The 26,621-nt window shown below is 47.5% G+C and overlaps 1 protein-coding gene across 2 annotated transcripts in view; it reads right to left on the reverse strand.

The window, feature by feature from the left end:
• The window catches only part of spock1 (SPARC (osteonectin), cwcv and kazal like domains proteoglycan 1), a 289,083-nt gene that overhangs the window by 50,890 nt on the left and 211,572 nt on the right, over positions 1 to 26,621 (reverse strand). The window lies entirely within an intron of this gene.

The raw sequence follows: 26,621 nt of genomic DNA on the forward strand, positions 1-26,621 counted from the left end.
GAGGAACTGCCCTCCCTACCTTCAGGCTCTGCTCAAACCCTACAGCCCAACTCGAGTCCTCCGTTCTGCCACCTCTGGTCTCTTGGCCCTCCCACCCCTACAGGACAAGGAAGAGTCAAAGCTCTTCTCTGTCCTGGCACCCCAATGGTGGAACAAGCTTCCCCCTGAAGCAAGGACAGCAGAGTCCTTGCCCATCTTGCTCTATTCTCCCAATTTACCACCTTCATTGACAATGTTTTGATCCAACAGAGCGATCCCATCCCCAAATATATACATTTCACCCCACATGATCATTATGCACATGACGCACTGAGGGTGTTGATACATTACAAAACATGGCTATACAACAACAAATCATACTTAAATCATACTTAGGATCATGTATAAAATGCCCAGTTGCCCATTATTTTGGCGACAATGGCTAAGAAGAGAGCTCAGTGACTATGAAAGAGGGGTCTCAAAGGAGCATAGGGGGTTTAAAGGGTGGTGTGTGTCTCAGTCACCAAATCTCAACCCAATTGAACACTTATGGGAGATTCTGGAGTGGAGCCTGAGACAGCATTTTCCACCACCATCAACAAAACATCAAATGATGGAATTTCTCGTAGAAGAATGGCGTCGCATCCCTCCAATAGAGTTCCAGACACTTGTAGGATCTATGCCAAGGCGCATTGAAGCTTTTCTGGCTATTATGTTGGTGTTTACCTGTTTGTATAGCTGTATACATAAAGAGATGGAAAGGGGGTGTGCTCTCCATCATAAGCAGGAGATTCCAGTGAGGGAGGGAATGAAAGCTGTTGCTTTATATTCCTCCCTCCCTCCCTCCTTACCTCCCTCCTTTCCTCCCCCTTCATTCTATGGAAAGGCCTCCAGTTATAAGTATGTCACACGGAGTTACTACAGACAGACATGGCTGTTTCCTTGGTCTCTGTACCAAATAGCAGTATATTCTCTATATATCGCGCACTTATTTTGACAAGGGCCCACAGGGGAAACGGCCATTTCGGAAGCAGCCTTGGTGTCACTGTAATACCAGGCCCACCACTCTTAGTCCCTACACCAGGATTGTGCTATACCTCACCCTCCATACTGCTATACTGTCTTAACACACACACACTCCCTCACCATCCATACTGCTATACTGTCTCAACACACACTCACTCCCTCTCCCTCCATACTGCTATACTGTCTCAACACACACTCACTCCCTCTCCCTCCATACTGCTTCACTGTCTCAACACACACTCACTGCCTCACCTTCCATACTGCTATACTGTCTCAACACACACTCACTCCCTCACCCTCCATACTGCTATACTGTCTTAACACACACTCAGTCCCTCACCCTCCATACTGCTATACTGTCTTAACACACACACCCTCCCTCACCCTCCATACTGCTATACTGTCTTAACACACACTCACTCCCTCACCCTCCATACTGCTATACTGTCTTAACACACACTCAGTCCCTCACCCTCCATACTGCTATACTGTCTTAACACACACACTCCCTCACCCTCCATACTGTCTTAACACACACACACTCCTTCACCCTCCATACTGCTATACTGTCTTAACACACACTCACTCCCTCACCCTCCATACTGCTATACTGTCTCAACACACACTCACTCCCTCACCCTCCATACTGCTATACTGTCTTAACACACACTCACTCCCTCACCCTCCATACTACTATACTGTCTTAACACACACTCACTCCCTCACCCTCCATACTGCTATACCGTCTTAACACACACACTCACTCCCTCACCCTCCATACTGCTATACTGTCTTAACACACACTCACTCCCTCTCCCTCCATACTGCTATACTGTCTTAACACACACTCAGTCCCTCACCCTCCATACTGCTATACTGTCTTAACACACACTCAGTCCCTCACCCTCCATACTGCTATACTGTCTCAACACAACCTCACTCCCTCACCCTCCATACAGCTATACTGTCTCAACACACACTCACTCCCTCACCCTCCATACTGCTATACTGTCTTAACACACACTCACTCCCTCACCCTCCATACTGCTATACTGTCTTAACACACACACTCACTCCCTCACCCTCCATACTGCTATACTGTCTTAACACACACTCACTCCCTCTCCCTCCATACTGCTATACTGTCTTAACACACACTCAGTCCCTCACCCTCCATACTGCTATACTGTCTTAACACACACTCAGTCCCTCACCCTCCATACTGCTATACTGTCTCAACACAACCTCACTCCCTCACCCTCCATACAGCTATACTGTCTCAACACACACTCACTCCCTCACCCTCCATACTGCTATACTGTCTTAACACACACTCACTCCCTCACGCTCCATACTGCTATACTGTCTTAACACACACTCAGTCCCTCACCCTCCATACTGCTATACTGTCTTAACACACACACACTCCCTCACCCTCCATACTGCTAAACTGTCTTAACACACACTCACTCCCTCACCCTCCATACTGCTATACTGTCTTAACACACACTCAGTCCCTCACCCTCAATACTGCTATACTGTCTTAACACACACTCACTCCATCACCCTCCATACTGCTATACTGTCTTAACACACACTCACTCCCTCACCCTCCATACTGCTATACTGTCTTAACACACACTCACTCCCTCACGCTCCATACTGCTATACTGTCTTAACACACACTCACTCCCTCACCCTCCATACTGCTATACTGTCTTAACACACACTCAGTCCCTCACCCTCAATACTGCTATACTGTCTTAACACACACTCACTCCATCACCCTCCATACAGCTATACTGTCTCAACACACACTCACTCCCTCATCCTCCATACTGCTATACTGTCTTAACACACACTCACTCCCTCACGCTCCATACTGCTATACTGTCTTAACACACACTCAGTCCCTCACCCTCCATACTGCTATACTGTCTTAACACACACACGCTCCCTCACCCTCCATACTGCTATACTGTCTTAACACACACTCACTCCCTCACCCTCCATACTGCTATACTGTCTTAACACACACTCAGTCCCTCACCCTCAATACTGCTATACTGTCTTAACACACACTCACTCCATCACCCTCCATACTGCTATACTGTCTTAACACACACACACTCCCTCACCCTCCATACTGCTATACTGTCTTAACACACACTCACTCCATCACCCTCAATACTACTATACTGTCTTAACACACACTCACTCCCTCACCCTCAATACTGCTATACTGTATTAACACACACTCACTCCCTCACCCTCCATACTGCTATACTGTCTTAACACACACTCACTCCCTCACCCTCCATACTGCTATACTGTCTTAACACACACACACTCCCTCACACTCCATACTGTCTTAACACACACACACTCCCTCACCCTCCATACTGCTATACTGTCTTAACACACACTCACTCCCTCACCCTCCATACTGCTATACTGTCTTAACACACACACTCACTCCCTCACCCTCCATACTGCTATACTGTCTTAACACACACTCACTCCCTCTCCCTCCATACTGCTATACTGTCTTAACACACACTCAGTCCCTCACCCTCCATACTGCTATACTGTCTTAACACACACACACTCCCTCACCCTTTATACTGTCTTAACACACACACACTCCCTCACCCTCCATACTGCTATACTGTCTTAACACACACTCACTCCCTCACCCTCCATACTGCTATACTGTCTCAACACACACTCACTCCCTCACCCTCCATACTGCTATACTGTCTTAACACACACTCACTCCCTCACCCTCCATACTACTATATTGTCTTAACACACACTCACTACCTCACCCTCCATACTGCTATACTGTCTTAACACACACACACTCACACCCTCACCCTCCATACTGCTATACTGTCTTAACACACACTCACTCCCTCTCCCTCCATACTGCTATACTGTCTTAACACACACTCAGTCCCTCACCCTCCATACTGCTATACTGTCTTAACACACACTCAGTCCCTCACCCTCCATACTGCTATACTGTCTCAACACAACCTCACTCCCTCACCCTCCATACAGCTATACTGTCTCAACACACACTCACTCCCTCACCCTCCATACTGCTATACTGTCTTAACACACACTCACTCCCTCACCCTCCATACTGCTATACTGTCTTAACACACACTCAGTCCCTCACCCTCCATACTGCTATACTGTCTTAACACACACACGCTCCCTCACCCTCCATACTTCTATACTGTCTTAACACACACTCACTCCCTCACCCTCCATACTGCTATACTGTCTTAACACACACTCAGTCCCTCACCCTCAATACTGCTATACTGTCTTAACACACACTCACTCCATCACCCTCCATACTGCTATACTGTCTTAACACACACACACTCCCTCACCCTCCATACTGCTATACTGTCTTAACACACACTCACTCCATCACCCTCCATACTGCTATACTGTCTTAACACACACTCAGTCCCTCACCCTCCATACTGCTATACTGTCTTAACACACACTCAGTCCCTCACCCTCCATACTGCTATACTGTCTCAACACACACTCAGTCCCTCACCCTCCATACTGCTATACTGTCTCAACACACACTCACTCCCTCACCCTCCATACAGCTATACTGTCTCAACACACACTCACTCTCTCACCCTCCATATTGCTATACTGTCTTAACACACACTCACTCCCTCACCCTCCATACTGCTATACTGTCTTAACACACACTCACTCCCTCACCCTCCATACTGTCTTAACACACACACACTCCCTCACCCTCCATACTGCTATACTGTCTTAACAAACACTCACTCCCTCACACTCCATACTGCTATACTGTCTCAAAACACACTCACTCCCTCACCCTCCATACTGCTATACTGTCTTAACACACACTCACTCCCTCACCCTCCATACTGCTATACTGTCTTAACACACACTCACTCCCTCACCCTCCATACTGCTATACTGTCTTAACACACACACTCACTCCCTCACCCTCCATACTGCTATACTGTCTTAACACACACTCACTCCCTCTCCCTCCATACTGCTATACTGTCTTAACACACACTCAGTCCCTCACCCTCCATACTGCTATACTGTCTTAACACACACTCAGTCCCTCACCCTCCATACTGCTATACTGTCTCGACACACACTCACTCCCTCACCCTCCATACAGCTATACTGTCTCAACACACACTCACTCCCTCACCCTCCATACTGCTATACTGTCTTAACACACACTCACTCCCTCACGCTCCATACTGCTATACTGTCTTAACACACACTCAGTCCCTCACCCTCCATACTGCTATACTGTCTTAACACACACACGCTCCCTCACCCTCCATACTGCTATACTGTCTTAACACACACTCACTCCCTCACCCTCCATACTGCTATACTGTCTTAACACACACTCAGTCCCTCACCCTCAATACTGCTATACTGTCTTAACACACACTCACTCCATCACCCTCCATACTGCTATACTGTCTTAACACACACACACTCCCTCACCCTCCATACTGCTATAATGTCTTAACACACACTCACTCCCTCACCCTCCATACTTCTATACTGTCTTAACACACACTCACTCCCTCACCCTCCATACTGCTATACTGTCTTAACACACACTCACTCCCTCACCCTCCATACTGCTATACTGTCTTAACACACACTCACTCCATCACCCTCCATACTGCTATACTGTCTCAACACACACTCACTCCCTCACCCTCCATACTGCTATACTGTCTTAACACACACACACTCCCTCACCCTCCATACTGTCTTAACACACACACACTCCCTCACCCTCCATACTGCTATACTGTCTCAACACACAGTCACTCCCTCACCCTCCATACTGCTATACTGTCTTAACACACACTCACTCCCTCACCGTCCATACTGCTATACTGTCTTAACACACACTCACTCCCTCACCCTCCATACTGCTATACTGTCTTAACACACACACTCACTCCCTCACCCTCCATACTGCTATACTGTCTTAACACACACTCACTCCCTCTCCCTCCATACTGCTATACTGTCTTAACACACACACTCACTCCCTCACCCTCCATACTGCTATACTGTCTTAACACACACTCACTCCCTCTCCCTCCATACTGCTATACTGTATTAACACACACTCACTCCCTCACCCTCCATACTGCTATACTGTCTTAACACACACTCACTCCATCACCCTCCATACTGCTATACTGTCTTAACACACACACACTCCCTCACCCTCCATACTGCTATACTGTCTTAACACACACTCACTCCATCACCCTCCATACTGCTATACTGTCTTAACAAACACTCACTCCCTCACACTCCATACTGCTATACTGTCTCAAAACACACTCACTCCCTCACCCTCCATACTGCTATACTGTCTTAACACACACTCACTCCCTCACCCTCCATACTGCTATACTGTCTTAACACACACTCACTCCCTCACCCTCCATACTGCTATACTGTCTTAACACACACACTCACTCCCTCACCCTCCATACTGCTATACTGTCTTAACACACACTCACTCCCTCTCCCTCCATACTGCTATACTGTCTTAACACACACTCAGTCCCTCACCCTCCATACTGCTATACTGTCTTAACACACACTCAGTCCCTCACCCTCCATACTGCTATACTGTCTCAACACACACTCACTCCCTCACCCTCCATACAGCTATACTGTCTCAACACACACTCACTCCCTCACCCTCCATACTGCTATAATGTCTTAACACACACTCACTCCCTCACCCTCCATACTTCTATACTGTCTTAACACACACTCACTCCCTCACCCTCCATACTGCTATACTGTCTTAACACACACTCACTCCCTCACCCTCCATACTGCTATACTGTCTTAACACACACTCACTCCATCACCCTCCATACTGCTATACTGTCTCAACACACACTCACTCCCTCACCCTCCATACTGCTATACTGTCTTAACACACACACACTCCCTCACCCTCCATACTGCTATACTGTCTCAACACACAGTCACTCCCTCACCCTCCATACTGCTATACTGTCTTAACACACACTCACTCCCTCACCGTCCATACTGCTATACTGTCTTAACACACACTCACTCCCTCACCCTCCATACTGCTATACTGTCTTAACACACACACTCACTCCCTCACCCTCCATACTGCTATACTGTCTTAACACACACTCACTCCCTCTCCCTCCATACTGCTATACTGTCTTAACACACACACTCACTCCCTCACCCTCCATACTGCTATACTGTCTTAACACACACTCACTCCCTCTCCCTCCATACTGCTATACTGTATTAACACACACTCACTCCCTCACCCTCCATACTGCTATACTGTCTTAACACACACTCACTCCATCACCCTCCATACTGCTATACTGTCTTAACACACACACACTCCCTCACCCTCCATACTGCTATACTGTCTTAACACACACTCACTCCATCACCCTCCATACTGCTATACTGTCTTAACACACACTCACTCCCTCACCCTCCATACTGCTATACTGTCTTAACACACACTCACTCCCTCACCCTCCATACTGCAATCATGTCTTAACACACACTCACTCCGTCTCCCTCCATACTCCTATACTGTCTTAACACACACTCACTCCGTCTCCCTCCATACTCCTATACTGTCTTAACACACACTCACTCCCTCTCCCTCCATACTGCTATACTGTCTTAACACACACTCACTCCCTCACCTTCCATACTGCTATACTGTCTTAACACACACTCACTCCCTCACCCTCCATACTGCTATACTGTCTTAACACACACTCACTCCCTCACCCTCCATACTGCTATCCTGTCTTAACACACACTCACTCCCTCACCCTCCATACTGCTATACTGTCTTAACACACACTCACTCCCTCACCCTCCATACTGCTATACTGTCTTAACACACACTCACTCCATCACCCTCCATACTGCTATACTTTCTCAACACACACTCACTCCCTCACCCTCCATACTGCTATACTGTCTTAACACACACACACTCCCTCACCCTCCATACTGTCTTAACACACACACACTCCCTCACCCTCCATACTGCTATACTGTCTCAACACACACTCACTCCCTCACCCTCCATACTGCTATCCTGTCTTAACACACACTCACTCCCTCACCCTCCATACTGCTATACTGTCTCAACACACACTCACTCCCTCACCCTCCATACTGCTAAACTGTCTTAACACACACTCACTCCATCACCCTCCATACTGCTATACTGTCTCAACACACACTCACTCCCTCACCCTCCATACTGCTATACTGTCTTAACACACACACACTCCCTCACCCTCCATACTGTCTTAACACACACACACTCCCTCACCCTCCATACTGCTATACTGTCTCAACACACAGTCACTCCCTCACCCTCCATACTGCTATACTGTCTTAACACACACTCACTCCCTCACCGTCCATACTGCTATACTGTCTTAACACACACTCACTCCCTCACCCTCCATACTGCTATACTGTCTTAACACACACACTCACTCCCTCACCCTCCATACTTCTATACTGTCTTAACACACACACACTCCCTCACCCTCCATACTGTCTTAACACACACACACTCCCTCACCCTCCATACTGCTATACTGTCTCAACACACAGTCACTCCCTCACCCTCCATACTGCTATACTGTCTTAACACACACTCACTCCCTCACCGTCCATACTGCTATACTGTCTTAACACACACTCACTCCCTCACCCTCCATACTGCTATACTGTCTTAACACACACACTCACTCCCTCACCCTCCATACTGCTATACTGTCTTAACACACACTCACTCCCTCTCCCTCCATACTGCTATACTGTCTTAACACACACACTCACTCCCTCACCCTCCATACTGCTATACTGTCTTAACACACACTCACTCCCTCTCCCTCCATACTGCTATACTGTATTAACACACACTCACTCCCTCACCCTCCATACTGCTATACTGTCTTAACACACACTCACTCCATCACCCTCCATACTGCTATACTGTCTTAACACACACACACTCCCTCACCCTCCATACTGCTATACTGTCTTAACACACACTCACTCCATCACCCTCCATACTGCTATACTGTCTTAACACACACTCACTCCCTCACCCTCCATACTGCTATACTGTCTTAACACACACTCACTCCCTCACCCTCCATACTGCAATCATGTCTTAACACACACTCACTCCGTCTCCCTCCATACTCCTATACTGTCTTAACACACACTCACTCCGTCTCCCTCCATACTCCTATACTGTCTTAACACACACTCACTCCCTCTCCCTCCATACTGCTATACTGTCTTAACACACACTCACTCCCTCACCTTCCATACTGCTATACTGTCTTAACACACACTCACTCCCTCACCCTCCATACTGCTATACTGTCTTAACACACACTCACTCCCTCACCCTCCATACTGCTATACTGTCTTAACACACACTCACTCCCTCACCCTCCATACTGCTATACTGTCTTAACACACACTCACTCCCTCACCCTCCATACTGCTATACTGTCTTAACACACACTCACTCCATCACCCTCCATACTGCTATACTTTCTCAACACACACTCACTCCCTCACCCTCCATACTGCTATACTGTCTTAACACACACACACTCCCTCACCCTCCATACTGTCTTAACACACACACACTCCCTCACCCTCCATACTGCTATACTGTCTCAACACACACTCACTCCCTCACCCTCCATTCTGCTATCCTGTCTTAACACACACTCACTCCCTCACCCTCCATACTGCTATACTGTCTCAACACACACTCACTCCCTCACCCTCCATACTGCTAAACTGTCTTAACACACACTCACTCCATCACCCTCCATACTGCTATACTGTCTCAACACACACTCACTCCCTCACCCTCCATACTGCTATACTGTCTTAACACACACACACTCCCTCACCCTCCATACTGTCTTAACACACACACACTCCCTCACCCTCCATACTGCTATACTGTCTCAACACACAGTCACTCCCTCACCCTCCATACTGCTATACTGTCTTAACACACACTCACTCCCTCACCGTCCATACTGCTATACTGTCTTAACACACACTCACTCCCTCACCCTCCATACTGCTATACTGTCTTAACACACACACTCACTCCCTCACCCTCCATACTGCTATACTGTCTTAACACACACTCACTCCCTCTCCCTCCATACTGCTATACTGTCTTAACACACACACTCACTCCCTCACCCTCCATACTGCTATACTGTCTTAACACACACTCACTCCCTCTCCCTCCATACTGCTATACTGTATTAACACACACTCACTCCCTCACCCTCCATACTGCTATACTGTCTTAACACACACTCACTCCATCACCCTCCATACTGCTATACTGTCTTAACACACACACACTCCCTCACCCTCCATACTGCTATACTGTCTTAACACACACACACTCCCTCACCCTCCATACTGTCTTAACACACACACACTCCCTCACCCTCCATACTGCTATACTGTCTCAACACACACTCACTCCCTCACCCTCCATACTGCTATCCTGTCTTAACACACACTCACTCCCTCACCCTCCATACTGCTATACTGTCTCAACACACACTCACTCCCTCACCCTCCATACTGCTAAACTGTCTTAACACACACTCCGTCCCTCACCCTCCATACTGCTATACTGTCTTAACACACACGCTCCCTCACCCTCCATACTGCTATACTGTCTTAACACACACTCACTCCCTCACCCTCCATACTGCTATACTGTCTTAACACACACTCAGTCCCTCACCCTCAATACTGCTATACTGTCTTAACACACACTCACTCCATCACCCTCCATACTGCTATACTGTCTTAACACACACACACTCCCTCACCCTCCATACTGCTATACTGTCTTAACACACACTCACTCCATCACCCTCCATACTGCTATACTGTCTTAACACACACTCACTCCCTCACCGTCCATACTGCTATACTGTCTTAACACACACTCACTCCCTCACCCTCCATACTGCTATACTGTCTTAACACACACTCACTCCCTCACCCTCCATACTGCAATCATGTCTTAACACACACTCACTCCGTCTCCCTCCATACTCCTATACTGTCTTAACACACACTCACTCCCTCACCCTCCATACTGCTATACTGTCTTAACACACACACTCACTCCCTCACCCTCCATACTGCTATACTGTCTTAACACACACTCACTCCCTCTCCCTCCATACTGCTATACTGTCTTAACACACACACTCACTCCCTCACCCTCCATACTGCTATACTGTCTTAACACACACTCACTCCCTCTCCCTCCATACTGCTATACTGTATTAACACACACTCACTCCCTCACCCTCCATACTGCTATACTGTCTTAACACACACTCACTCCATCACCCTCCATACTGCTATACTGTCTTAACACACACACACTCCCTCACCCTCCATACTGCTATACTGTCTTAACACACACTCACTCCATCACCCTCCATACTGCTATACTGTCTTAACACACACTCACTCCCTCACCCTCCATACTGCTATACTGTCTTAACACACACTCACTCCCTCACCCTCCATACTGCAATCATGTCTTAACACACACTCACTCCGTCTCCCTCCATACTCCTATACTGTCTTAACACACACTCACTCCGTCTCCCTCCATACTCCTATACTGTCTTAACACACACTCACTCCCTCTCCCTCCATACTGCTATACTGTCTTAACACACACTCACTCCCTCACCTTCCATACTGCTATACTGTCTTAACACACACTCACTCCCTCACCCTCCATACTGCTATACTGTCTTAACACACACTCACTCCCTCACCCTCCATACTGCTATACTGTCTTAACACACACTCACTCCCTCACCCTCCATACTGCTATACTGTCTTAACACACACTCACTCCCTCACCCTCCATACTGCTATACTGTCTTAACACACACTCACTCCATCACCCTCCATACTGCTATACTTTCTCAACACACACTCACTCCCTCACCCTCCATACTGCTATACTGTCTTAACACACACACACTCCCTCACCCTCCATACTGTCTTAACACACACACACTCCCTCACCCTCCATACTGCTATACTGTCTCAACACACACTCACTCCCTCACCCTCCATTCTGCTATCCTGTCTTAACACACACTCACTCCCTCACCCTCCATACTGCTATACTGTCTCAACACACACTCACTCCCTCACCCTCCATACTGCTAAACTGTCTTAACACACACTCACTCCATCACCCTCCATACTGCTATACTGTCTCAACACACACTCACTCCCTCACCCTCCATACTGCTATACTGTCTTAACACACACACACTCCCTCACCCTCCATACTGTCTTAACACACACACACTCCCTCACCCTCCATACTGCTATACTGTCTCAACACACAGTCACTCCCTCACCCTCCATACTGCTATACTGTCTTAACACACACTCACTCCCTCACCGTCCATACTGCTATACTGTCTTAACACACACTCACTCCCTCACCCTCCATACTGCTATACTGTCTTAACACACACACTCACTCCCTCACCCTCCATACTGCTATACTGTCTTAACACACACTCACTCCCTCTCCCTCCATACTGCTATACTGTCTTAACACACACACTCACTCCCTCACCCTCCATACTGCTATACTGTCTTAACACACACTCACTCCCTCTCCCTCCATACTGCTATACTGTATTAACACACACTCACTCCCTCACCCTCCATACTGCTATACTGTCTTAACACACACTCACTCCATCACCCTCCATACTGCTATACTGTCTTAACACACACACACTCCCTCACCCTCCATACTGCTATACTGTCTTAACACACACACACTCCCTCACCCTCCATACTGTCTTAACACACACACACTCCCTCACCCTCCATACTGCTATACTATCTCAACACACACTCACTCCCTCACCCTCCATACTGCTATCCTGTCTTAACACACACTCACTCCCTCACCCTCCATACTGCTATACTGTCTCAACACACACTCACTCCCTCACCCTCCATACTGCTAAACTGTCTTAACACACACTCCGTCCCTCACCCTCCATACTGCTATACTGTCTTAACACACACGCTCCCTCACCCTCCATACTGCTATACTGTCTTAACACACACTCACTCCCTCACCCTCCATACTGCTATACTGTCTTAACACACACTCAGTCCCTCACCCTCAATACTGCTATACTGTCTTAACACACACTCACTCCATCACCCTCCATACTGCTATACTGTCTTAACACACACACACTCCCTCACCCTCCATACTGCTATACTGTCTTAACACACACTCACTCCGTCTCCCTCCATACTCCTATACTGTCTTAACACACACTCACTCCCTCTCCCTCCATACTGCTATACTGTCTTAACACACACTCACTCCCTCACCTTCCATACTGCTATACTGTCTTAACACACACTCACTCCCTCACCCTCCATACTGCTATACTGTCTTAACACACACTCACTCCCTCACCCTCCATACTGCTATCCTGTCTTAACACACACTCACTCCCTCACCCTCCATACTGCTATACTGTCTTAACACACACTCACTCCCTCACCCTCCATACTGCTATACTGTCTTAACACACACTCACTCCATCACCCTCCATACTGCTATACTTTCTCAACACACACTCACTCCCTCACCCTCCATACTGCTATACTGTCTTAACACACACACACTCCCTCACCCTCCATACTGTCTTAACACACACACACTCCCTCACCCTCCATACTGCTATACTGTCTCAACACACACTCACTCCCTCACCCTCCATACTGCTATCCTGTCTTAACACACACTCACTCCCTCACCCTCCATACTGCTATACTGTCTCAACACACACTCACTCCCTCACCCTCCATACTGCTAAACTGTCTTAACACACACTCACTCCATCACCCTCCATACTGCTATACTGTCTCAACACACACTCACTCCCTCACCCTCCATACTGCTATACTGTCTTAACACACACACACTCCCTCACCCTCCATACTGTCTTAACACACACACACTCCCTCACCCTCCATACTGCTATACTGTCTCAACACACAGTCACTCCCTCACCCTCCATACTGCTATACTGTCTTAACACACACTCACTCCCTCACCGTCCATACTGCTATACTGTCTTAACACACACTCACTCCCTCACCCTCCATACTGCTATACTGTCTTAACACACACACTCACTCCCTCACCCTCCATACTTCTATACTGTCTTAACACACACACACTCCCTCACCCTCCATACTGTCTTAACACACACACACTCCCTCACCCTCCATACTGCTATACTGTCTCAACACACAGTCACTCCCTCACCCTCCATACTGCTATACTGTCTTAACACACACTCACTCCCTCACCGTCCATACTGCTATACTGTCTTAACACACACTCACTCCCTCACCCTCCATACTGCTATACTGTCTTAACACACACACTCACTCCCTCACCCTCCATACTGCTATACTGTCTTAACACACACTCACTCCCTCTCCCTCCATACTGCTATACTGTCTTAACACACACACTCACTCCCTCACCCTCCATACTGCTATACTGTCTTAACACACACTCACTCCCTCTCCCTCCATACTGCTATACTGTATTAACACACACTCACTCCCTCACCCTCCATACTGCTATACTGTCTTAACACACACTCACTCCATCACCCTCCATACTGCTATACTGTCTTAACACACACACACTCCCTCACCCTCCATACTGCTATACTGTCTTAACACACACTCACTCCATCACCCTCCATACTGCTATACTGTCTTAACACACACTCACTCCCTCACCCTCCATACTGCTATACTGTCTTAACACACACTCACTCCCTCACCCTCCATACTGCAATCATGTCTTAACACACACTCACTCCGTCTCCCTCCATACTCCTATACTGTCTTAACACACACTCACTCCGTCTCCCTCCATACTCCTATACTGTCTTAACACACACTCACTCCCTCTCCCTCCATACTGCTATACTGTCTTAACACACACTCACTCCCTCACCTTCCATACTGCTATACTGTCTTAACACACACTCACTCCCTCACCCTCCATACTGCTATACTGTCTTAACACACACTCACTCCCTCACCCTCCATACTGCTATACTGTCTTAACACACACTCACTCCCTCACCCTCCATACTGCTATACTGTCTTAACACACACTCACTCCCTCACCCTCCATACTGCTATACTGTCTTAACACACACTCACTCCATCACCCTCCATACTGCTATACTTTCTCAACACACACTCACTCCCTCACCCTCCATACTGCTATACTGTCTTAACACACACACACTCCCTCACCCTCCATACTGTCTTAACACACACACACTCCCTCACCCTCCATACTGCTATACTGTCTCAACACACACTCACTCCCTCACCCTCCATTCTGCTATCCTGTCTTAACACACACTCACTCCCTCACCCTCCATACTGCTATACTGTCTCAACACACACTCACTCCCTCACCCTCCATACTGCTAAACTGTCTTAACACACACTCACTCCATCACCCTCCATACTGCTATACTGTCTCAACACACACTCACTCCCTCACCCTCCATACTGCTATACTGTCTTAACACACACACACTCCCTCACCCTCCATACTGTCTTAACACACACACACTCCCTCACCCTCCATACTGCTATACTGTCTCAACACACAGTCACTCCCTCACCCTCCATACTGCTATACTGTCTTAACACACACTCACTCCCTCACCGTCCATACTGCTATACTGTCTTAACACACACTCACTCCCTCACCCTCCATACTGCTATACTGTCTTAACACACACACTCACTCCCTCACCCTCCATACTGCTATACTGTCTTAACACACACTCACTCCCTCTCCCTCCATACTGCTATACTGTCTTAACACACACACTCACTCCCTCACCCTCCATACTGCTATACTGTCTTAACACACACTCACTCCCTCTCCCTCCATACTGCTATACTGTATTAACACACACTCACTCCCTCACCCTCCATACTGCTATACTGTCTTAACACACACTCACTCCATCACCCTCCATACTGCTATACTGTCTTAACACACACACACTCCCTCACCCTCCATACTGCTATACTGTCTTAACACACACACACTCCCTCACCCTCCATACTGTCTTAACACACACACACTCCCTCACCCTCCATACTGCTATACTGTCTCAACACACACTCACTCCCTCACCCTCCATACTGCTATCCTGTCTTAACACACACTCACTCCCTCACCCTCCATACTGCTATACTGTCTCAACACACACTCACTCCCTCACCCTCCATACTGCTAAACTGTCTTAACACACACTCCGTCCCTCACCCTCCATACTGCTATACTGTCTTAACACACACGCTCCCTCACCCTCCATACTGCTATACTGTCTTAACACACACTCACTCCCTCACCCTCCATACTGCTATACTGTCTTAACACACACTCAGTCCCTCACCCTCAATACTGCTATACTGTCTTAACACACACTCACTCCATCACCCTCCATACTGCTATACTGTCTTAACACACACACACTCCCTCACCCTCCATACTGCTATACTGTCTTAACACACACTCACTCCATCACCCTCCATACTGCTATACTGTCTTAACACACACTCACTCCCTCACCGTCCATACTGCTATACTGTCTTAACACACACTCACTCCCTCACCCTCCATACTGCTATACTGTCTTAACACACACTCACTCCCTCACCCTCCATACTGCAATCATGTCTTAACACACACTCACTCCGTCTCCCTCCATACTCCTATACTGTCTTAACACACACTCACTCCCTCACCCTCCATACTGCTATACTGTCTTAACACACACACTCACTCCCTCACCCTCCATACTGCTATACTGTCTTAACACACACTCACTCCCTCTCCCTCCATACTGCTATACTGTCTTAACACACACACTCACTCCCTCACCCTCCATACTGCTATACTGTCTTAACACACACTCACTCCCTCTCCCTCCATACTGCTATACTGTATTAACACACACTCACTCCCTCACCCTCCATACTGCTATACTGTCTTAACACACACTCACTCCATCACCCTCCATACTGCTATACTGTCTTAACACACACACACTCCCTCACCCTCCATACTGCTATACTGTCTTAACACACACTCACTCCATCACCCTCCATACTGCTATACTGTCTTAACACACACTCACTCCCTCACCCTCCATACTGCTATACTGTCTTAACACACACTCACTCCCTCACCCTCCATACTGCAATCATGTCTTAACACACACTCACTCCGTCTCCCTCCATACTCCTATACTGTCTTAACACACACTCACTCCGTCTCCCTCCATACTCCTATACTGTCTTAACACACACTCACTCCCTCTCCCTCCATACTGCTATACTGTCTTAACACACACTCACTCCCTCACCTTCCATACTGCTATACTGTCTTAACACACACTCACTCCCTCACCCTCCATACTGCTATACTGTCTTAACACACACTCACTCCCTCACCCTCCATACTGCTATACTGTCTTAACACACACTCACTCCCTCACCCTCCATACTGCTATACTGTCTTAACACACACTCACTCCCTCACCCTCCATACTGCTATACTGTCTTAACACACACTCACTCCATCACCCTCCATACTGCTATACTTTCTCAACACACACTCACTCCCTCACCCTCCATACTGCTATACTGTCTTAACACACACACACTCCCTCACCCTCCATACTGTCTTAACACACACACACTCCCTCACCCTCCATACTGCTATACTGTCTCAACACACACTCACTCCCTCACCCTCCATTCTGCTATCCTGTCTTAACACACACTCACTCCCTCACCCTCCATACTGCTATACTGTCTCAACACACACTCACTCCCTCACCCTCCATACTGCTAAACTGTCTTAACACACACTCACTCCATCACCCTCCATACTGCTATACTGTCTCAACACACACTCACTCCCTCACCCTCCATACTGCTATACTGTCTTAACACACACACACTCCCTCACCCTCCATACTGTCTTAACACACACACACTCCCTCACCCTCCATACTGCTATACTGTCTCAACACACAGTCACTCCCTCACCCTCCATACTGCTATACTGTCTTAACACACACTCACTCCCTCACCGTCCATACTGCTATACTGTCTTAACACACACTCACTCCCTCACCCTCCATACTGCTATACTGTCTTAACACACACACTCACTCCCTCACCCTCCATACTGCTATACTGTCTTAACACACACTCACTCCCTCTCCCTCCATACTGCTATACTGTCTTAACACACACACTCACTCCCTCACCCTCCATACTGCTATACTGTCTTAACACACACTCACTCCCTCTCCCTCCATACTGCTATACTGTATTAACACACACTCACTCCCTCACCCTCCATACTGCTATACTGTCTTAACACACACTCACTCCATCACCCTCCATACTGCTATACTGTCTTAACACACACACACTCCCTCACCCTCCATACTGCTATACTGTCTTAACACACACACACTCCCTCACCCTCCATACTGTCTTAACACACACACACTCCCTCACCCTCCATACTGCTATACTGTCTCAACACACACTCACTCCCTCACCCTCCATACTGCTATCCTGTCTTAACACACACTCACTCCCTCACCCTCCATACTGCTATACTGTCTCAACACACACTCACTCCCTCACCCTCCATACTGCTAAACTGTCTTAACACACACTCCGTCCCTCACCCTCCATACTGCTATACTGTCTTAACACACACGCTCCCTCACCCTCCATACTGCTATACTGTCTTAACACACACTCACTCCCTCACCCTCCATACTGCTATACTGTCTTAACACACACTCAGTCCCTCACCCTCAATACTGCTATACTGTCTTAACACACACTCACTCCATCACCCTCCATACTGCTATACTGTCTTAACACACACACACTCCCTCACCCTCCATACTGCTATACTGTCTTAACACACACTCACTCCATCACCCTCCATACTGCTATACTGTCTTAACACACACTCACTCCCTCACCGTCCATACTGCTATACTGTCTTAACACACACTCACTCCCTCACCCTCCATACTGCTATACTGTCTTAACACACACACTCACTCCCTCACCCTCCATACTGCTATACTGTCTTAACACACACTCACTCCCTCTCCCTCCATACTGCTATACTGTATTAACACACACTCACTCCCTCACCCTCCATACTGCTATACTGTCTTAACACACACTCACTCCATCACCCTCCATACTGCTATACTGTCTTAACACACACACACTCCCTCACCCTCCATACTGCTATACTGTCTTAACACACACTCACTCCATCACCCTCCATACTGCTATACTGTCTTAACACACACTCACTCCCTCACCCTCCATACTGCTATACTGTCTTAACACACATTCACTCCCTCACCCTCCATACTGCTATACTGTCTTAACACACACACACTCACTCCCTCACCCTCCATACTGCTATACTGTCTTAACACACACTCACTCCCTCTCCCTCCATACTACTATACTGTCTTAACACACACTCACTCCATCACCCTCCATACTGCTATACTGTCTTAACACACACTCGGTCCCTCACCCTCCATACTGCTATACTGTCTTAACACACACTCACTCCGTCTCCCTCCATACTCCTATACTGTCTTAACACACACTCACTCCCTCTCCCTCCATACTGCTATACTGTCTTAACACACACTCACTCCCTCACCTTCCATACTGCTATACTGTCTTAACACACACTCACTCCCTCACCCTCCATACTGCTATACTGTCTTAACACACACTCACTCCCTCACCCTCCATACTGCTATCCTGTCTTAACACACACTCACTCCCTCACCCTCCATACTGCTATACTGTCTTAACACACACTCACTCCCTCACCCTCCATACTGCTATACTGTCTTAACACACACTCACTCCATCACCCTCCATACTGCTATACTTTCTCAACACACACTCACTCCCTCACCCTCCATACTGCTAAACTGTCTTAACACACACACACTCCCTCACCCTCCATACTGCTATACTGTCTCAACACACACTCACTCCCTCACCCTCCATACTGCTATCCTGTCTTAACACACACTCACTCCCTCACCCTCCATACTGCTATACTGTCTCAACACACACTCACTCCCTCACCCTCCATACTGCTAAACTGTCTTAACACACACTCCGTCCCTCACCCTCCATACTGCTATACTGTCTTAACACACACGCTCCCTCACCCTCCATACTGCTATACTGTCTTAACACACACACACTCACTCCCTCACCCTCCATACTGCTATACTGTCTTAACACACACTCACTCCCTCTCCCTCCATACTACTATACTGTCTTAACACACACTCACTCCATCACCCTCCATACTGCTATACTGTCTTAACACACACTCGGTCCCTCACCCTCCATACTGCTATACTGTCTTAACACACACTCACTCCGTCTCCCTCCATACTCCTATACTGTCTTAACACACACTCACTCCCTCTCCCTCCATACTGCTATACTGTCTTAACACACACTCACTCCCTCACCTTCCATACTGCTATACTGTCTTAACACACACTCACTCCCTCACCCTCCATACTGCTATACTGTCTTAACACACACTCACTCCCTCACCCTCCATACTGCTATCCTGTCTTAACACACACTCACTCCCTCACCCTCCATACTGCTATACTGTCTTAACACACACTCACTCCCTCACCCTCCATACTGCTATACTGTCTTAACACACACTCACTCCATCACCCTCCATACTGCTATACTTTCTCAACACACACTCACTCCCTCACCCTCCATACTGCTAAACTGTCTTAACACACACACACTCCCTCACCCTCCATACTGCTATACTGTCTCAACACACACTCACTCCCTCACCCTCCATACTGCTATCCTGTCTTAACACACACTCACTCCCTCACCCTCCATACTGCTATACTGTCTCAACACACACTCACTCCCTCACCCTCCATACTGCTAAACTGTCTTAACACACACTCCGTCCCTCACCCTCCATACTGCTATACTGTCTTAACACACACGCTCCCTCACCCTCCATACTGCTATACTGTCTTAACACACACACTCACTCCCTCACCCTCCATACTGCTATACTGTCTTAACACACACTCACTCCCTCTCCCTCCATACTGCTATACTGTCTTAACACACACACTCACTCCCTCTCCCTCCATACTGCTATACTGTCTTAACACACACACTCACTCCCTCACCCTCCATACTGCTATACTGTATTAACACACACTCACTCCCTCACCCTCCATACTGCTATACTGTCTTAACACACACTCACTCCATCACCCTCCATACTGCTATACTGTCTTAACACACACACACTCCCTCACCCTCCATACTGCTATACTGTCTTAACACACACTCACTCCATCACCCTCCATACTGCTATACTGTCTTAACACACACTCACTCCCTCACCCTCCATACTGCTATACTGTCTTAACACACACTCACTCCCTCACCCTCCATACTGCAATCATGTCTTAACACACACTCACTCCGTCTCCCTCCATACTCCTATACTGTCTTAACACACACTCACTCCGTCTCCCTCCATACTCCTATACTGTCTTAACACACACTCACTCCCTCTCCCTCCATACTGCTATACTGTCTTAACACACACTCACTCCCTCACCTTCCATACTGCTATACTGTCTTAACACACACTCACTCCCTCACCCTCCATACTGCTATACTGTCTTAACACACACACTCACTCCCTCACCCTCCATACTGCTATACTGTCTTAACACACACTCACTCCCTCTCCCTCCATACTGCTATACTGTATTAACACACACTCACTCCCTCACCCTCCATACTGCTATACTGTCTTAACACACACTCACTCCATCACCCTCCATACTGCTATACTGTCTTAACACACACACACTCCCTCACCCTCCATACTGCTATACTGTCTTAACACACACTCACTCCATCACCCTCCATACTGCTATACTGTCTTAACACACACTCACTCCCTCACCCTCCATACTGCTATACTGTCTTAACACACACTCACTCCCTCACCCTCCATACTGCAATCATGTCTTAACACACACTCACTCCGTCTCCCTCCATACTCCTATACTGTCTTAACACACACTCACTCCGTCTCCCTCCATACTCCTATACTGTCTTAACACACACTCACTCCCTCTCCCTCCATACTGCTATACTGTCTTAACACACACTCACTCCCTCACCTTCCATACTGCTATACTGTCTTAACACACACTCACTCCCTCACCCTCCATACTGCTATACTGTCTTAACACACACTCACTCCCTCACCCTCCATACTGCTATCCTGTCTTAACACACACTCACTCCCTCACCCTCCATACTGCTATACTGTCTTAACACACACTCACTCCCTCACCCTCCATACTGCTATACTGTCTTAACACACACACACTCCCTCACCCTCCATACTGTCTTAACACACACACACTCCCTCACCCTCCATACTGCTATACTGTCTCAACACACACTCACTCCCTCACCCTCCATACTGCTATCCTGTCTTAACACACACTCATTCCCTCACCCTCCATACTGCTATACTGTCTCAACACACACTCACTCCCTCACCCTCCATACTGCTAAACTGTCTTAACACACACTCCGTCCCTCACCCTCCATACTGCTATACTGTCTTAACACACACGCTCCCTCACCCTCCATACTGCTATACTGTCTTAACACACACTCACTCCCTCACCCTCCATACTGCTATACTGTCTTAACACACACTCAGTCCCTCACCCTCAATACTGCTATACTGTCTTAACACACACTCACTCCATCACCCTCCATACTTCTATACTGTCTTAACACACACACACTCCCTCACCCTCCATACTGCTATACTGTCTTAACACACACTCACTCCATCACCCTCCATACTGCTATACTGTCTTAACACACACTCACTCCCTCACCGTCCATACTGCTATACTGTCTTAACACACACTCACTCCCTCACCCTCCATACTGCTATACTGTCTTAACACACACTCACTCCATCACCCTCCATACTGCTATACTGTCTTAACACACACACACTCCCTCACCCTCCATACTGCTATACTGTCTTAACACACACTCACTCCATCACCCTCCATACTGCTATACTGTCTTAACACACACTCACTCCCTCACCCTCCATACTGCTATACTGTCTTAACACACATTCACTCCCTCACCCTCCATACTGCTATACTGTCTTAACACACACACTCACTCCCTCACCCTCCATACTGCTATACTGTCTTAACACACACTCACTCCCTCTCCCTCCATACTACTATACTGTCTTAACACACACTCACTCCATCACCCTCCATACTGCTATACTGTCTTAACACACACTCAGTCCCTCACCCTCCATACTGCTATACTGTCTTAACACACACTCACTCCGTCTCCCTCCATACTCCTATACTGTCTTAACACACACTCACTCCCTCTCCCTCCATACTGCTATACTGTCTTAACACACACTCACTCCCTCACCTTCCATACTGCTATACTGTCTTAACACACACTCACTCCCTCACCCTCCATACTGCTATACTGTCTTAACACACACTCACTCCCTCACCCTCCATACTGCTATCCTGTCTTAACACACACTCACTCCCTCACCCTCCATACTGCTATACTGTCTTAACGCACACTCACTCCCTCACCCTCCATACTGCTATACTGTCTTAACACACACTCACTCCATCACCCTCCATACTGCTATACTTTCTCAACACACACTCACTCCCTCACCCTCCATACTGCTATACTGTCTTAACACACACATACTCCCTCACCCTCCATACTGTCTTAACACACACACACTCCCTCACCCTCCATACTGCTATACTGTCTCAACACACACTCACTCCCTCACCCTCCATACTGCTATCCTGTCTTAACACACACTCACTCCCTCACCCTCCATACTGCTATACTGTCTTAACACACACTCACTCCCTCACCCTCCATACTGCTATACTGTCTTAACACACACTCACTCCCTCACCCTCCATACTGCTATCCTGTCTTAACACACACTCACTCCCTCACCCTCCATACTGCTATACTGTCTTAACGCACACTCACTCCCTCACCCTCCATACTGCTATACTGTCTTAACACACACTCACTCCATCACCCTCCATACTGCTATACTTTCTCAACACACACTCACTCCCTCACCCTCCATACTGCTATACTGTCTTAACACACACATACTCCCTCACCCTCCATACTGTCTTAACACACACACACTCCCTCACCCTCCATACTGCTATACTGTCTCAACACACACTCACTCCCTCACCCTCCATACTGCTATCCTGTCTTAACACACACTCACTCCCTCACCCTCCATACTGCTATACTGTCTCAACACACACTCACTCCCTCACCCTCCATACTGCTAAACTGTCTTAACACACACTCCGTCCCTCACCCTCCATACTGCTATACTGTCTTAACACACACGCTCCCTCACCCTCCATACTGCTATACTGTCTTAACACACACTCACTCCCTCACCCTCCATACTGCTATACTGTCTTAACACACACTCAGTCCCTCACCCTCAATACTGCTATACTGTCTTAACACACACTCACTCCATCACCCTCCATACTGCTATACTGTCTTAACACACACACACTCCCTCACCCTCCATACTGCTATACTGTCTTAACACACACTCACTCCATCACCCTCCATACTGCTATACTGTCTTAACACACTCACTCCCTCACCGTCCATACTGCTATACTGTCTTAACACACACTCACTCCCTCACCCTCCATACTGCTATACTGTCTTAACACACACACTCACTCCCTCACCCTCCATACTGCTATACTGTCTTAACACACACTCACTCCCTCTCCCTCCATACTGCTATACTGTATTAACACACACTCACTCCCTCACCCTCCATACTGCTATACTGTCTTAACACACACTCACTCCATCACCCTCCATACTGCTATACTGTCTTAACACACACACACTCCCTCACCCTCCATACTGCTATACTGTCTTAACACACACTCACTCCATCACCCTCCATACTGCTATACTGTCTTAACACACACTCACTCCCTCACCCTCCATACTGCTATACTGTCTTAACACACATTCACTCCCTCACCCTCCATACTGCTATACTGTCTTAACACACACACTCACTCCCTCACCCTCCATACTGCTATACTGTCTTAACACACACTCACTCCCTCTCCCTCCATACTACTATACTGTCTTAACACACACTCAGTCCCTCACCCTCCATACTGCTATACTGTCTTAACACACACTCACTCCCTCACCCTCCATACTGCTATACTGTCTTAACACACACTCACTCCCTCACCCTCCATACTGCTATCATGTCTTAACACACACTCACTCCGTCTCCCTCCATACTCCTATACTGTCTTAACACACACTCACTCCCTCTCCCTCCATACTGCTATACTGTCTTAACACACACTCACTCCCTCACCTTCCATACTGCTATACTGTCTTAACACACACTCACTCCCTCACCCTTCATACTGCTATACTGTCTTAACACACACACACTCACTCCCTCACCCTCCATACTGCTATACTGTCTTAACACACACTCACTCCCTCACCCTCCATACTGCTATACTGCCTTAACACACACTCAGTCCCTCACCCTCCATACTGCTATACTGTCTTAACACACACTCACTCCCTCACCTTCCATACTGCTATATTGTCTTAACACACACTCACTCCCTCACCTTCCATACTGCTATATTGTCTTAACACACACTCACTCGAAAAAAGAGATGGCAACTCCTAAAAGCACAAGGAGGTTTTTTGCTTGTTGTACATTCCAGTGTGTGTGTGTGCGTGTGTCCGCATATATGTGACTGCATTAACTTAATTGTCACCATCTCTGTGATACATTCAGATTAACCATGCTCAGGCATACACCACCACCACCACTTTCTGATTAAAAGATCTTGTCAGGGCTGTGTTTGATCACGAGGAAACTCACTGACAGCTTATGAATCAATTCATAATGAACACATTTGGTTTCTTTTTCATAATGACAGGCCGTGTTTCTCCCGATAGCTTTAGTCGCATTGATTTATTTAAAACATACCATTATATCACATCTAGAAGGGTAGAGCTCATCTATGCAGGTTTAAAATTCCATTAGT

The sequence above is a fragment of the Salvelinus fontinalis genome, chromosome 6, assembly GCF_029448725.1.
Source record: "Salvelinus fontinalis isolate EN_2023a chromosome 6, ASM2944872v1, whole genome shotgun sequence".
Lineage (NCBI taxonomy): Eukaryota > Metazoa > Chordata > Actinopteri > Salmoniformes > Salmonidae > Salvelinus > Salvelinus fontinalis.